The following is a 15,368-nucleotide window of genomic DNA, read 5'->3' as shown; positions in this document are numbered from 1 at the left end:
CATTCACCGAAACATGTGAACTATGGAAACAAGGAAAACAATCCAGAAATATAAAGTGGAGAACAGTCACATACTCAGAGGTGAGAAAATTTAATCAAAACAGTGTCAAAGCCTACATATGCTGCACCTGCTCAACATTTTTAATCAATAGGTATTCAGACAGATGTATCAGATATATCAAATATATCTATCACTAATTAGCCGCATTCCATTTGTTCCAGGCCCTGGTTGCCAAGCTATAGCGACAAGCGATTTTCTTCCAGTGATTATAGAGTGATCTCCAAAGTGATATAGTTTCTTTATTTTCCAGTGCGGCTGTTATTTTATTTACTTGAAGTGGTTCTGTGCTTTAAAAGTCAAAAGTAAGAACCCAGAAAGGCAATCCACCTTTCTTTTCTTATTCTTTATATATATCACTAACCAAATCCACTAACTTAAACAACTGCTTGGTAACAGGTGGCACCGCTCCAGCCTCCATGTGGCGGGGGCCGGTAACCAGGGGGGAAACCAACCCTCGGGGCTAAAAGGAGCAAAGATCGAAATAAGTGAATTTCCACGTTTAGAGCCGAAGTGCTCTCAACATGAACACGACAATGACACTGACAATGACTTCTCTCTTTCAAAGAGACAAAAAAAGGACACTAGGAAACAGGAATCACCAGCTTTCCTCATAATACACTCTTTGTCATCCCAACATGTGAGCAAGCTCTCACCTTTCATCATCCAGAGATGCCTAGAAAACACTGCAGGTTCACCAAAAATGGTTAAATGTCTCCAATCAGGAGATCTACTAGTAGAGACATCTTACTCATGACATTCTGAATTACTACTGCAACTTACTTCTTTAAGCGGAATACCAATTCAGGTTACCCCACACAACACACTAAATTCTTTCAAAGGAGTGATCTCCGAATGGGATCTATTATATGTTTCTGAGGAAGAAATTGTCCAGGAGCTAAAAGATCAAAATGCATCACATGCAAAACGTATCATGATCAGAAAAGACGGCAACTTAACTCCCACGCGAAACATAATCTTGACTTTCAGTACTCCAAATCTACTGGGTTCTGTCAAAGGTTACTTGAATTGCCGCATTAGGCCATATATCCCAAATCCGCTCAGATGCTTTAAATGTCAAAAGTTCGGCCATTCTCAGACAGCATGCCGTGGAGATGCTATATGTCCAAACTGCAACTGCAAGAATCACACGCAAGCAGAATGCAAAGCTCCAACACCACAGTGTCCTAATTGTAGTGGCAAACATCCAGCCTACTCCAAAGACTGTGAACTATGGAAGATAGGAAAAAAAAATACAAAAATATAAAATTGAAAATAAAGTCTCTTACCAAGAAGCGAAAAAACAGATCAACTTAAGTAAGCCAAAACACACTTATGCTTCTACCACTCTCAGACACGAATCAGTGGCATGTCAGACGGAAGTATCCATCTCTCCAAAAATATCAATATCAGACTGGGCACGATCAGTACTCTTGATCCAGCATCCATCTAAACCAAATTCAATAGACCAAAGCAATAACACGCCACTCTTCAACCCAGAGACTTCCGCATCGTCAGGCAGCAGAAAATTTGCAAAGATCTTATTCTGCTGAGACGAAAGTATCAGGTCTAACAAGCATGGATGCAGATGATTCTATCGGTCAAGAAGAACTGATTAAAATGCACGCAGAAGATGATATGGACGATAGCAATGAATCGGGACGTCCCACTTTTCCCCGAAAAGAAAAACCAAAACCGGACCGTCATAAACCATCAACTTATAAAAAGCAGTCAGATACATCTTCCACGAACAAAACCAAATAATGGAACACATCATTCAATGGAATTGTAGAGGTTTTCGCAGCAACATCGATGATATCAATGAACTAATTCACTGCTTCAATCCTGTAGCTATGTGCCTACAGGAAACCAACTTGACACCCCAAGTTCCACCACAGTCAAAAATTACACTATCTACAGACAAGATAGATCTGACACTAATAGTGCTCATGGAGGAGTAGCCATCCTGTTGGACTTGAGAGTTCCTTCCAGATGCATTCCATTGCAAACCTCTTTAGAAGCTGTTGCCACACGCATAATAATTGGAACCACCGTTACATTGGTCTCAATTTGTCTTCCACCTAATCGTCCATATTCTATTCAGGAAATCGAAGATCTTGTGTTGCAACTAACAGTTCCCTTCTGTCTACTAGGTGACTTTAATGCTCACCACCCATTATGGGGTTCTTCCAGCTTAGACAGGCGTGGAAAACTTGTTGAAATGCTAATAGATAGACAGGAACTAACATTGTTAAATACTGGCTCTCCTACCTATGTTCATTTTCCTACTGGATCAACCTCTGCAATAGACCTCTCCAGTGCTCTATCCAAGTATCCAGTGGGTCTCTTAACGACCCTCACAACAGTGATCATTTCCCAATAATATGCAAAGTTCAAACTTCCTGTTCATTACCAACAGACAATTCATAAAATGGAAATTTCCAAAGGCTGACTGGATAAAATATAGCACGCTTGTCTCGTTCGACAACCATGTCATACAGTGCTCTTCTAACAGCTGCAACCCCTGCAATTCCACAATACCAAGTCAGGAAAAGGCGAAAATTAAATTATTGGTGGAACGAAGAATGCAACAATGCAAAAAAAGAGAAAAACAAAGCTTGGAATCAATTCCACAAACATCCAACCACTTCCAATCTTATTAATTATAAGCGACTTAGATCAAGAGCCCTTTATATCAGACGGAAAGCAAAAAAAGAATCTTGGATTAAATTCGCTTCCTCAGTTAATAAAAATATAGACATCAGACTGATCTGGAATAAGATAAAATTGTTAAATAGCAAAATTCCTCCAACATCTACTCCACTAATTAACTGGAATGGACAGGAACTCTCTACTCCGGCAGAAATTGCAAATGCACTAGGATCTGTATTTTCTCAGTTGTCCTCCTCAACTTCTTATGACCAATCGTTTTAAAAAATTAAAGGTGTAACTGAAAAATCCAAATTGACAGATATAATCAACCATTTACCATGGTTGAACTTCAGCATGCTCTTACCAACACAAGGAACAGCGCTGCTGGTCCTGATGGGATATTTTATATAATGCTCAAAAATTTAAATACAAAGTCACAGTCATCACTGCTGTTCTTCCTCAATTGAATATTCACTGAACGTATATACCCAAGCTCCTGGTGTCATTCCTATGTTATGGCTATCCCAAAACCTGGTAAAGACTATTCTGTTCCTCAAAACTACAGACCAATTTCACTTACCAGCTGTCTGAGCAAAACCCTCGAAAAAGTGATTCACCACCGTCTGACTTGGTACCTTGAGTCCCAAAACTTAATCAATAACAATCAATTTGGTTTCAGAAAAAATCGATCATCATTGGACCTTATGATTAAAGCCGAAGCAAACATCAGAAATGCATTCATCAAAAAGGAGCATCTGGTTATGGTCTGTCTGGATATTGAGAAAGCCTTTGACACCACATGGCGTTTCGGCATTTTAAAGGATCTACATTCTCTTGGCCTGAGAGGAAATTTGCCATATTTCATCCAAAATTTCTTAGAACAAAGATCCTTTCAAGTTCGTTACCAAGGAATTCTCTCTAAAAACTTTGTTCAGGAAGGAGTCCCTCAAGGGTCCGTTCTGAGTGCCACTCTATTCGCAATTAGAATTAATCATTTAACTGAACTTATTCCGAAAACAGTGGACTCATATCTTTATGCCGATGATCTCACAATCTCCTGCCACTCTCAAAACATGAACTACATTGAGAGACAATTGCAGATATCAATAAATCAGATCCAGATTTGGATGACACAAAACGGTTAAGACTATCCAGCCAAAAATCTACTGCCATTCATTTCTGTACCATACGTAAAATGCCTCCTGATCCTGAACTCCAATTAGATAACCATCTTATTCCAATAGCAAATACATTTGTAGTATTCATCTACTTGGCTTAATTTTTGACTGTAAGTTAAACTATCAAAAACACATTGAACATCTCCGGACAGCTTGCCAAAAAAAAAATGAACATACTCAGAGCCTTATCAGCAACAACCTGTGGAGCAGATCGTTACACCTTGCTTCACTTATATAGATCCATAATTAGATCTCGTCTGGACTATGGCGCACCTGTCTTTGATTCTGATAGGGAAAGTGCCTTATCTCGTCTCAACTCTATTCAACATTCAGCTCTAAGAATAGCTCTAGGTGCGTTCAGAACATCTCCAGTGCAAAGTCTCTATGTAGAAGCCTACGAACTCCTCTAAACGTCAGAAGAAAGATGTTATTATTGAACTACGCAACCAAGATCCAAAGTCAGTCGACCCTTCCTAATTGGTCAATATTTAATGATCCGCCACTCACGATCTTTTATAGAAACAAAGCACAAGCAACTAGGCCTGCAGGTATTAGGTTAATGGAACTAGCAGAAAACTTTCCATTTTTATTATTTGTTACAAATATTAGGAATGCATTTATTTGAAATGAACACCTTGTCATGGTCTGCCTTGACATATAGAAGGCCTTTGACACCACCTGACGTTTTGGTATCTTAAAAGATCTTCATTCTCTTGACCTGAGAGGCCACTTACCATGCTACATACAAAACTTCCTTCAGTATAGATCCTTTCAAGTTCACTATAGACAAGTCTTCTCGCAAATCTATATACAGGAGGAAGGAGTCCCACAGGGCTCAGTTCTCAGTGCTACTTTATTTGAATTGAGAATAAATCATATTATCAAATATATTCCCAACACTGTGAACTCGTATCTCTATGCCGATGATCTGACTGTTTCCTGGAGTTCGCTGAATATGAACTTCATTGAAAGGCAACTACAAATCTCGCTAAACAATATTGAACTATGTATGACACAGAATGGTTACAGACTATCTCATTAAAAATCTAGCCCCATTCACTTTTGTAACAAACGAGGGATGCATCCTGACCCAGAGCTACACCTGACAAATCATCCTATCTCAGTTATGAGTAGCATTCGCCTCCCCAGTGAGTAGTCTCACCTTGCCTCCGCTGCCTATAAAAAAATAAGAACTCTAATTAGATCTAGTCTTGATTATGGGGCCCCGGTGTATGACTCTGCTAGGGAGAGTGTGCTAGTATGGCTTGCTCCTGGTCAACATTCTGCCCTCAGGATTGCTACAGGTGCTTATAGAACATCGCCAGTACAAAGTCTCTACGCTGAAACCCATGAAGTTCCATGCTGCGTCAGAAGAAAGGTGTTATTTCTGAATTATGCTGCTAAAATTCAAAGCATGCCTACTCATCCCAAATGGCCTATACTTAGTGATCCACAGTTTAAATGTTCTACTGAAATAAACCCAGAGCAGTTCAACCTACTGGCATCAGATTGCAGGCTCTATCAGAAAGTTGGAATGTACACTTTGAAAATGTCCTCCAAGATCCAAATACTTCAGTACCCCCATGGTCCTGTCTTAATCCATCCTGTGACATATAATTCCTAAACTGGGGAAAAGATTCCCTTGCAAATATTAATGTGCGACAACTACATACTGCTTACACACAAAATTATCCGCATTTCACGAAAATATACACAGATGGATCAAAGTCTGATAGTGGAGTAGGTGCTGCAGCAGTTTTCTCTTTCTTGCGCATTATAGCCTTAGTTGCTAATGCGCCAATAAAATTCAAAACAAAATCAAGCAGCAGTTTTCTCTTTTAACACCATCTCTGTATCTCTGCCTACTGAATGCAGCAGTTATACAGCTGAGTTATTCGCCATCAATCTTGCCCTAGAAAATATTGTCCATTGCTCCATTAAAAAAAGTATAATGTATACGGACTCGCAGAGTACACTAGTAGCCCTACAAAACACCTCATCACCATCCAATCCTTTAATAAAAACCATAAGAAGTAAGATGATTCTTGGTGAGGAACGCCAGCAAGTAGTCATCTGCTGGATCCCAGGCCACACTGGGATCCCAGGAAACGAATGCACAGACTATGCCACAAAACATCCCTCTAACCCATCATCGTCAGGTTTTTGCATTCCATATGTTGATTACAAACCTATGATACGAAGGATATGTAAGGTACAATGGACACTTCTGTGGCAAGCTGAAATGGATAATATTATTGTAAATAAAACCAGAACCACAGTTATGGATCTCTAGTTTTTGTACTAACAGAAAGGAAGAAGTAATCTTAACCAGAGCACTAATCGGCCACAGCCAGTTTACTCACCTATTTCTGTGGAGGTTCATTATTAATGTGGAGGATCATTTCCTCACAGGAAATGATTCTCCACATTGTTTTCAATGCAACTGTCAGCTCACAATGAAGCACATTCTTGTTCAATGCACTCTGTACAAACATGCTCGGCAATGCTCATTCAGCTTCCTTCCAAATCTAAAAGAACCTCTAAAACTTTCTCATATCATAGGCTATGATGCTAATTCCTTCGAGTTATTCTGCTTTCTTAAACGAATAAAATTATATGATGGTCTCTGACTGTTTCCATAACAGTTACCATCGATAACTTTCGTATCACTGATAGGCACACTCCTCGACGTGGGCACCTGTACGTGGTGAGGGGACCTCCCAGCGCTGGACTTCCAGACTAGCATCACTGTGATCCAACGCCCACAGCCCAGGTTCCAGGCTTACATCAATGGAATCCGGCGTGTTTACCGTGCGCTGCGACCCGTGGAAATTTGGAAAGGGGGATCCTGGTGGTTGAGGGGCCCAGCTTCAATACACAACTTTGGCCCCTGCTTCGACAAGACGGGTGGTCCTGGAAGGCCCGGCTAGGATCAATCGGCTAGTAGGCTCGCCTGCGAGGGTCAACCGTGTCAATGCCACGCCCCTACCCTCATGGTCCGCGGGACAGGATTCAGGCTGGCGGCGGTGCGGGTATAGTGTCTGGGTAGCCCAGGCGTCCCACTCCCAAGCGCATTTATTGCATGCCGGGTAGTGGGCGTCTCTTTGGGCTCTGTGGTGGGTGGGGAGTCCGGGCACTGAACAATTTAAAAAACTATATGAATCCTGATAAACTTACTTCTTCAGGGGCCCCAACCCGGTCCCTATCTGAAAACATAGATAACGATCCAGATAGCATTATTGCTAAAAAAAGGCAGCGAACTGAAATACCATCAGGGTCAGTTCCAAGGTTCTTAATCATGCATTCTACCAATGAGACACCGATTGGTAAAATGTCGCCCTTTTTTATTCAAAAAGGGTTAGATGGGTTAGCAGGTTCACCCAAATCAGTTAAAAGGCTTCGTTCTGGAGACCTTTTAATTGAAACTAAAAATGACAGGCAATCAGAACATCTACTCCGAACAACATTAATCGGAGGAATCCCTATAACAGTGACACCACACAGAACACTCAATTCATCAAGAGGTGTCATTTCGGAGTGGGACCTTCTCGACGTCACCGAGGAGGAAATCTGCTCCGAATTAAAACCAAAGGGAGTCATTGCCGTTAAGAGAATCACTGCGCGAAGGGATGGAAAAATTGTTAAAACCAGGAGCGTTATCCTGAGTTTTAGCTCTCCCAAAACCTCCTGACGAGATTAAAGCTGGATACATCAACTGTTCGGTGCGTCCATACATTCCGAACCCTTTATGGTGTTTTAAATGTCAGAAGTATGGACATTCTCAAATGGCCTGCCGTGGAGTCCTTGCATGCGCTCGATGCGGTGCAAAGGACCACGAAACAACAGCATGTTCAGCCGCAAAACCCACCTGTATTAACTGTGAAGGCGAACACCCGGCCTATTCACAAGCATGCCAGAGGTGGAAAGAAGAAAAAGAAATTCAACGGCTGAAGGCAGAGCTAAATATATCATACCAGGAGGCAAGGAAATCGGTCAAACCCCTGAATATCAACAAACCTACCTACGCCCAGAAGGTAGCAGGGAGATGTTCCGTCGGAACTCAAGACGGAGATGACCATTCCTCCAAAGGAGTCTTTCACTCCCATCGCGCGTTATCTTTTAAGTTCTCAAAAACCTGCGCAGAAGGACCAATCAGCTGCCACTCCTATATCGGTACCTCGTAATGCTCCACAAGCAACAAAGATAATTATGAAAGATAAGAATAAAAAAGGGGAAGTCCCCCCTAGTACCCAAGAAAAGATGGATGTCGAGCAGAAGGAGGTACCCGAAGATTCAGTCTTGGAACTCTTTGCGGAGGAAGAAATGGACACGGGACAGCGTCCATTCTTCCCCAAAAAAGATAAATCTAAGACTGATAAAAGTAAGCCCTCAGCACCTCGGAAGCTGCCTGATGGACCCACCAAGCCAAAATAATGGCTAAATTCCTACATTGGAATTGTCGTGGATTCCGGCGAAATATTTATGACATCAAGGCCCTCCTGCAAAAGCACGAGCCAGTTTGCTTTTGCTTGCAGGAGACATATCTAAAGGCAAATGACGATCCTACGATGCATAACACCACAATTCTATCGTAAGGATAGAATTGCGGATGGCTCTGTACATGGGGGAGTGGCTATCCTTGTGGGTAACCAGACCCCAGTGCAGCCCTTGCTAATTACAACTAGCATAGAAGCTGTTGAAATTTGCCTTACGGTGGGATTTTTATTAACTGTCTGCTCTATCTATTTGCCACCTGGGACTGACATCTCCCAGGAAGACCTTGATGATCTTCTAACGTAGTTGCCTCCCCCTTTCTTACTTCTCGGGGATATGAATGGACATAACACCCTGTGGGGTAGTGCTAACATCAACGGAAGGGGACGAGTCATAGAGCATATGCTAAATGACAATGACCTTTCCCTTCTAAATACTGGAACAAACACCTTCTTCCACGTGCCTACCCGTACTTTTTCTGCCATTGATCTCTCTATCTGCTCCCCTTCTCTACTCCCTTCACAAACTTGTGAAGTGGATTAGAATCCATACGGAAGCGATCACTTCCCTGTGATAACCTCGTTATACAGTGGGAGCCCATGTCTTCCCTTCAGGTTACCACGGTGGAAGACTGATCAGGCTGACTGGACTGCCTTCCAACATCAGGCAAATTTTATCTTAGCACAGTCAGTCAAGAGCCTATCAATGATGCAGTTAAGTACATCAAAGAAAATACTGTCCAAGCAGCTGCGAATGCTGTTCCAAAAACATCTGCCCGGTTTCCACCATTTCCTAAACCTTGGTGGAATTCACAATGCACAGCAGCAAAAAAGGCTCAAAACAAAGCGTGGGGGATATTCCGCCGATATCCTACCACGACCAACCTTATAGCCTTTAAACGTGCAAGAGCCAAAGCACGATATATCCGCCGTCAGAGTCAAAAGGAATCGTGGATCCGTTTTACATCATCTATTAACCAGTCTACCAACTCTAAGGTAGTCTGCGATAAAATCCGGAAAATGAAAGGAAAATATACATCCCACCCTTCTTCAATCCTAGATTATAATGGATGCGCTATTGCAGATCCAACTGCAATAGCCATGCTCTTGGGGAAACATTCTCTAACATCTCTGCAACATCTTCGTATTCCCCAGTGTTCCTGGTCCTGAAATATAAAATCGAAAAACAGGCACTTAATTTTAAGTCCAAGGGCCTCTATCCCTACAACGGGGCATTCACTATAGAGGAACTGAAAAGAGCCCTCACTCTTTCCAAAGCAAGTGCCGTTGGACCAGATGGCATCAATTATGAAACGATTATAGATCTTTCACCAAAATCTATGGATTGTCTGCTCCTTCTGTATAATAAATCTTTACTGAAGGGCAGTTTCCAGACTCCTTTTGAAAGGCAATCGTTCTTGCCTTTCCTAAGCCAGGAAAGGATCCAAAAGTTACTACCAATTATTGTCCTATTGCTCTGACTAGCTGTCTGTGCAAAATCCTGGAGAGAATGGTTAATTCTCATTTAATATGGTATCTAGAAACAAATGACCTTCTCTCCAACATCCAGTGCGGCTTCCGAAGGAACTGCTCCACTTTGGACCATCTTATTAGATTGGAAGCATCCATCTGGGATGCTTTCCTAAAACGCGAACACTTGGTGTCGGTGTTCTTTGACATGGAAAAACGTATGACACAACTTGGAGATTTGGCATTTTAAAAGATTTACATGGCCTAGGCCTTAGAGGGCATCTCCCCTTTTTTATTCAAAACTTTTTAGCCAAACGATCGTTCCAAGTTCGTGTGGGATCCTCACTCTCTCGCTCCTTTAGCCAAGAGGAGGGAGTACCACAAGGATCAGTATTAAGTGTCGCGCTTTTTGCCATCAAAATAAATTCCATCACAGAACAACTTCCTCCAACTGTAAACAGTGCCCTCTATGTTGATGACTTTAGCATTTTTTGTCAGTTGTGCAATATGAGGGTTATTGAAAGACAACTGCAGAAAGCCATTGATAGTCTGAATTCCTCGGCACTTGCTAATGGCTTCAGGTTCTCGTCGGAGAAGACCGTTTGTGTACACTTTTGTCGCAAGCGTAATCTTCATCCTGAACCTGAATTAAGGCTCGGACAAAATGCTATTTAAGTAGCAGCGAAGACAAAATTCTTGTGACTGATATTCGTAAAAAAACTGACCTTTTTGGATCATATTCGTCAACTCCACACAAAATGCACAAGAGGCCTTAATATGCTCTGCTCGCTCTCCTCTTTATCTTGGGGTGCAGACCGATGCACCCTTCTACGGCTTTAGCGTGCACTTGTGCGATCCAAATTAGATTATGGGTCCCAAGTATGTTCTTTAGCCAGAGACAGTGCCCTTCGATGGTTGGACCCTGTCCATCATCAGGCTCTACGTATCGATACTGGAGCATTTGGAACATCTCCTGTCCAGAGCTTATACGTCGGAGCAAACGAACCACAAACGAATTCGTCATAAGCAGTTGTCTCTAAAGTACGCCTTAAAACTGAAATCCCTGCCAGACCATCCCACGTGGCCATTCGTTTTTGAGCCACGATGGGAAAATTTGTACAATACTCGTAAGACTGCCAATCGTCCTTTTGGTATACGTCTCCAAGAGCTACTCAAAGAACTTAATATCAAGGTAGACAAGGTTGCCCAAACACCAAAGGAACCCTTTCCACCCTGACATGCTCATGTCCCGACATGTGACTTGTCCCTTAGAAATTGGGGAAAGTCGGACACTCCATCATCGGTCTACCTGCAGCTTTATTCAGCACACCGAGCTGAACATTCCAACTTCGTGCCAGTCTACACAGACGGTTCGAAGTCGGAATCATATGTGGGATCTGCTGCTGTCTTTACAGACAGCACTGCATCGGAGCAGATTCCCTCTGAATGCAGTATATTTACTGCAGAGCTGCATGCTATAGAGTTAGCCTTGGATCACATTAGTGAATGACAATACCAACGGTTCATTTTATATTCTGATTCTCTCAGTGTGTTACAGACTTTAATATCTGTGAGGTATAAGCCTCATCAAGTTCTGTCTAGTATTCAACAGAAGATTCACTTCCTCCTTGGACGTGAATATGATATCCGCTTTTGCTGGGAATCCAGCAGAAGCGGAAGGCGTCAGCCAAATCATTTCCCGACGCCGCAGCCAAATCAGCAATTCCCAATAATAACCGCTGCCTGTCAGTCCCCTATACAGACTACAGGCAAATAATACACCAAAACATACAATCCCAATGGCAGGACTCGTGGAATAGACAGACTGGAAATAAACTATATTGTATAAAGCCTGTTATTGAACCGTGGCAGTCTAGTCTGCGCAGGAATCGTTAGGAATAAGTTGTTCTTGCCCGGACTCCGCATAGGACACAGTCATTAACTCATTCGTTTTTGCTGAGGGCTGATGACCCTCCTATGTGTGTGTCCTGTGGCACAATTTTAACTATGAGACACATCTTAATTGATTGTCCAGATTTTAATAATATCCGTTTTACTGCTTTCAATCATCTGACTGAGCCGTATACACTCAGTCAGATTTTATCCGACAATGACAATGTGTCTGCTATTTTTAGATTTTTAAAATCAATAAATATTTTTACTCGTTTATAAAATTTACATTTTCTTATACTTCTTGACATAGTGACCTAACTAATTAGGTCACTGAAAGTTTAAATTTTTTTTTTTTTTTTTTATAAATGACATGGTCTTGGCGCATTATAGCCTTAGTAGCTAATGCGCCAATAAAACCAAAACAAAACAAACAAAACTGATAAGCACTAGCCCAGTGGGTAAAGTGCCTGCCTGGCAACCCAAAGGTCACAGGTTCGAATCCAGTCTCAGGCTTGGATCAAAGTACTGTAAAAAACCTTGGGAGGTGCATTATGGCCACAGAAGCCGATGCGCCAACAACTACCAAAAAAAAAAAACTGATAGGTGCAATATGGTGTAAGCAGCCCTTGCGCCAAAAATAACAACAACAGCTGAAGAAGACACTGGTCAGCCAGGTTTCTCCATAAAAGATAAACCAAAAGGCCCCGAGTGCCAAGCGATTTTCCCAAGTGAGATATAGTGCTCTTTCTCAGTGATTTGGTTATATTTACTTTCTAGTGCTTTTCGCATCCTCATTTCTTTGTAAGTGGTTCTCTACTTAACAGATCCTAAGCAAGAACCCAGAAAGGAAAATTACCTTTCTTTTCCTAGTATATTTATTAATTTTTGCACTAACAAATTAACCTCTCCAACCACTTGGCCACTAGGTCGCACCGCTCCTGCCTCCACGTGGCGGGGCCGGAAATCTGGGAGGAAAAGCTCTCACTCCCAGGGCTAAAAGTAGCAACAATGGACTGTGATACATGTCCACCACTAGAGCCAACAGGCTCTCAACATGTTGAGACCTGCAGAATGGAAGACGATCCCAATCTTCCAAAAAGAATGAAAAAGGATTGTAACAAATCAGAACCACCAGCTTTTCTGATTATACATTCCTTATCGACTCAGCCGCTAAGCAGACTCTCTCCCTTTGTCATCCAGAGATGTCTCGAGAATGCAGCAGGTACACCGAAAATGGTGAAAAGGCTCCAATCAGGAGATCTTTTAATTGAGACCACTCAAGCTAGGCATTCAGAATTTTTACTAAAAATGTCATCTATAAGCGGAATACCAATCAAAGTCTCACCACATAACACCTTGAACTCCTCAAAAGGAGTAATAAGTGAGTGGGATTTGTTGAACGTAACCGAAGAGGAGATAGTCATGGAATTACTAGAACAGAAAGTAACTCAAGCAAGAAGAATTATGATAAAGAAGGATGACAAACTTGTTCCCACACGTAATATTATACTGACCTTTAGTACACCGAATTTGCCGACCTCAGTTAAAGCAGGCTACCTAAACTGCCGATATGCCCATACATTCCAAACCCTCTAAGATGTTTCAAGTGCCAAAAGTTTGGTCACTCCCAGACAACATGGAGAGGCGAAACTACTTGTCCTAACTGTGATTCAAAAAACCATTCACAAACAGAGTGTACTGCAAAGGCTCCGGAATGTCCAAATTGCAAGAATGACCATCCAGCATACTCAAAATCATGCAAACTCTGGAAAATTGAAAAAAGAATACAAAAGTAAGATCGAGAATAAGGTCACATGTCAAGAAGCAAGAAAGCAAATAAAGTCAACTATTGCAAAAACCACGTACGCTTCCGTTACACTAAAATGCCAAGCTGTTTCAACCCAAACTGATGTATCAATTCCGCCCAATACATCCATACAGCCATTACACTAAAATGCCAAGCTGTTTCAACCCAAACTGATGTATCAATTCCGCCCAATACATCCATTGCAGAATGGGCACGATCTGTGCTATCAACACCTCAACCTACCAGCAAACCCGTTGTAGTTGATGAAATAAGCAATACCCCTATCACAGTTCCGCCTAAAATAAAATCATGTGATAAAATGTCAAATAAATCACGAAGGCAACAAGCCACTGAATTACAAAAGACAAACTCAAATAGAATGGACTCTGAAAATATAGCTACGCACGATGAAACAGTCCTTGATCTTCATGCAGAAGATGATATGGAGACTGGAGGTCAAACTGATGACGTAGAAGAGAGTACAGATCCCGGACGTCCCAATTTTCCTAGAAAAGATAGAATGAAATATGACCGTCAAAAGCAAACCACTCACAAAAAACAGACAGACTCGCCTTCCCTCCTCAAACCCCGATAATGCAGAACATTGTTCAATGGAATTGTAGAGGTTTACGCAGCAATATCGATGACATCTATGATTTAATCTCCCGATATGGTCCTATAGCCGTTTGTATACAAGACCACAAGTAACTCCATCAATCAGAAATTTTACATTTTACAGAAAAGATAGAAACTCCTCACTATCTGCACGTGGAGGCATCGCCATTCTAGTTGACTGTAAAATACCTTCTAGAAACATTCCGCTTCAAACCCACTTAGAAGCTATTGCTGTACGTGTATCTGTTGGGCAAATTCTAACTCTAGTATCTCTGTACCTTCCACCTAACAAGATGTGCACGTTTAAAGAACTAGAAGACCTTATAAGACAAGTACCATCACCTTTTTGTATCCTTGGTGATTTCAATGCTCATCATCCATTGTGGGGATCAGACCACATGGACAATAGAGGGCACTTGATCGAGACGATACTGGACCAACTGAATCTAACATTACTGAACACTGGTGAAAATACTTATACTCACCTTCCCTCTGGATCTATGTCACAATTGATTTAACTCTGTTCCCCCATATTATATCCCAGTATAGAATGGACAGTATTAAACGACCCACATAATAGTGATCACATTCCAATCATATGCAGAATCCAAACGCTTCAAACATCATACCCTGATAATCGCGGCCCCGAGTGCCAAGCGAGTGATCATAGCGATATTTCCAAAGTGATTTGAAAGCGTCTTTTCTCTAAGCGACCCCCTCGACGTGGGCACCTGTACGTGGTGAGGGGACCTCCCAGTGATGCTGCTGGTTTTCCAGATTAGCATCACTGGGATCCAACGCCCATACCTTGGTTCCAGGGTTACATCATTGGAATCCGGCGTGTGCAGCCGTGCGCCGCGACCCGTGGAAGCGGAAAGGGGGATCCTGGTGGTTGAGGGGCCCAGCCTTAATACACCACTTTGGCCCCTGCTTCGACGAGACGGGTGGTCCCGGACCGGCTCGACTGGGATCAATCGGCGGGTGGTATTATACTGCTAGGGTCAACTGCGTTCCAATAAGTCTCCCTCCCTATGGTCCTGGGACGGGATAAAGACTTATTGGTAACGTGGGTATGGTGTTCTAAGCGAACTCGGCGTCCCATTCGTGTACGCAGTACCTGCTAGTTCACGAGTGGGCGCCCCCTCGTAGGGCTCCGTGGTGGGTGAGGTACTTAGGCATCAGACATTTTTCTTTACTCTCATG

The 15,368-nt window shown here is 42.3% G+C and overlaps 1 protein-coding gene across 1 annotated transcript in view; it reads left to right on the top strand.

Moving 5' to 3' along the window:
• LOC150085797 (TBC1 domain family member 12-like) overlaps positions 1-15,368 on the top strand; it is a 458,606-nt gene that overhangs the window by 313,535 nt on the left and 129,703 nt on the right. The window lies entirely within an intron of this gene.

Source organism: Mastigoproctus giganteus, chromosome 5 (genome assembly GCF_048544385.1).
Source record: "Mastigoproctus giganteus isolate SK-2022 chromosome 5, ASM4854438v1, whole genome shotgun sequence".
NCBI lineage: Eukaryota > Metazoa > Arthropoda > Arachnida > Uropygi > Thelyphonidae > Mastigoproctus > Mastigoproctus giganteus.
The sequence above is the reverse complement of the archived record's forward strand: the minus strand, read 5'-3'. Positions and strand labels throughout refer to the sequence as shown.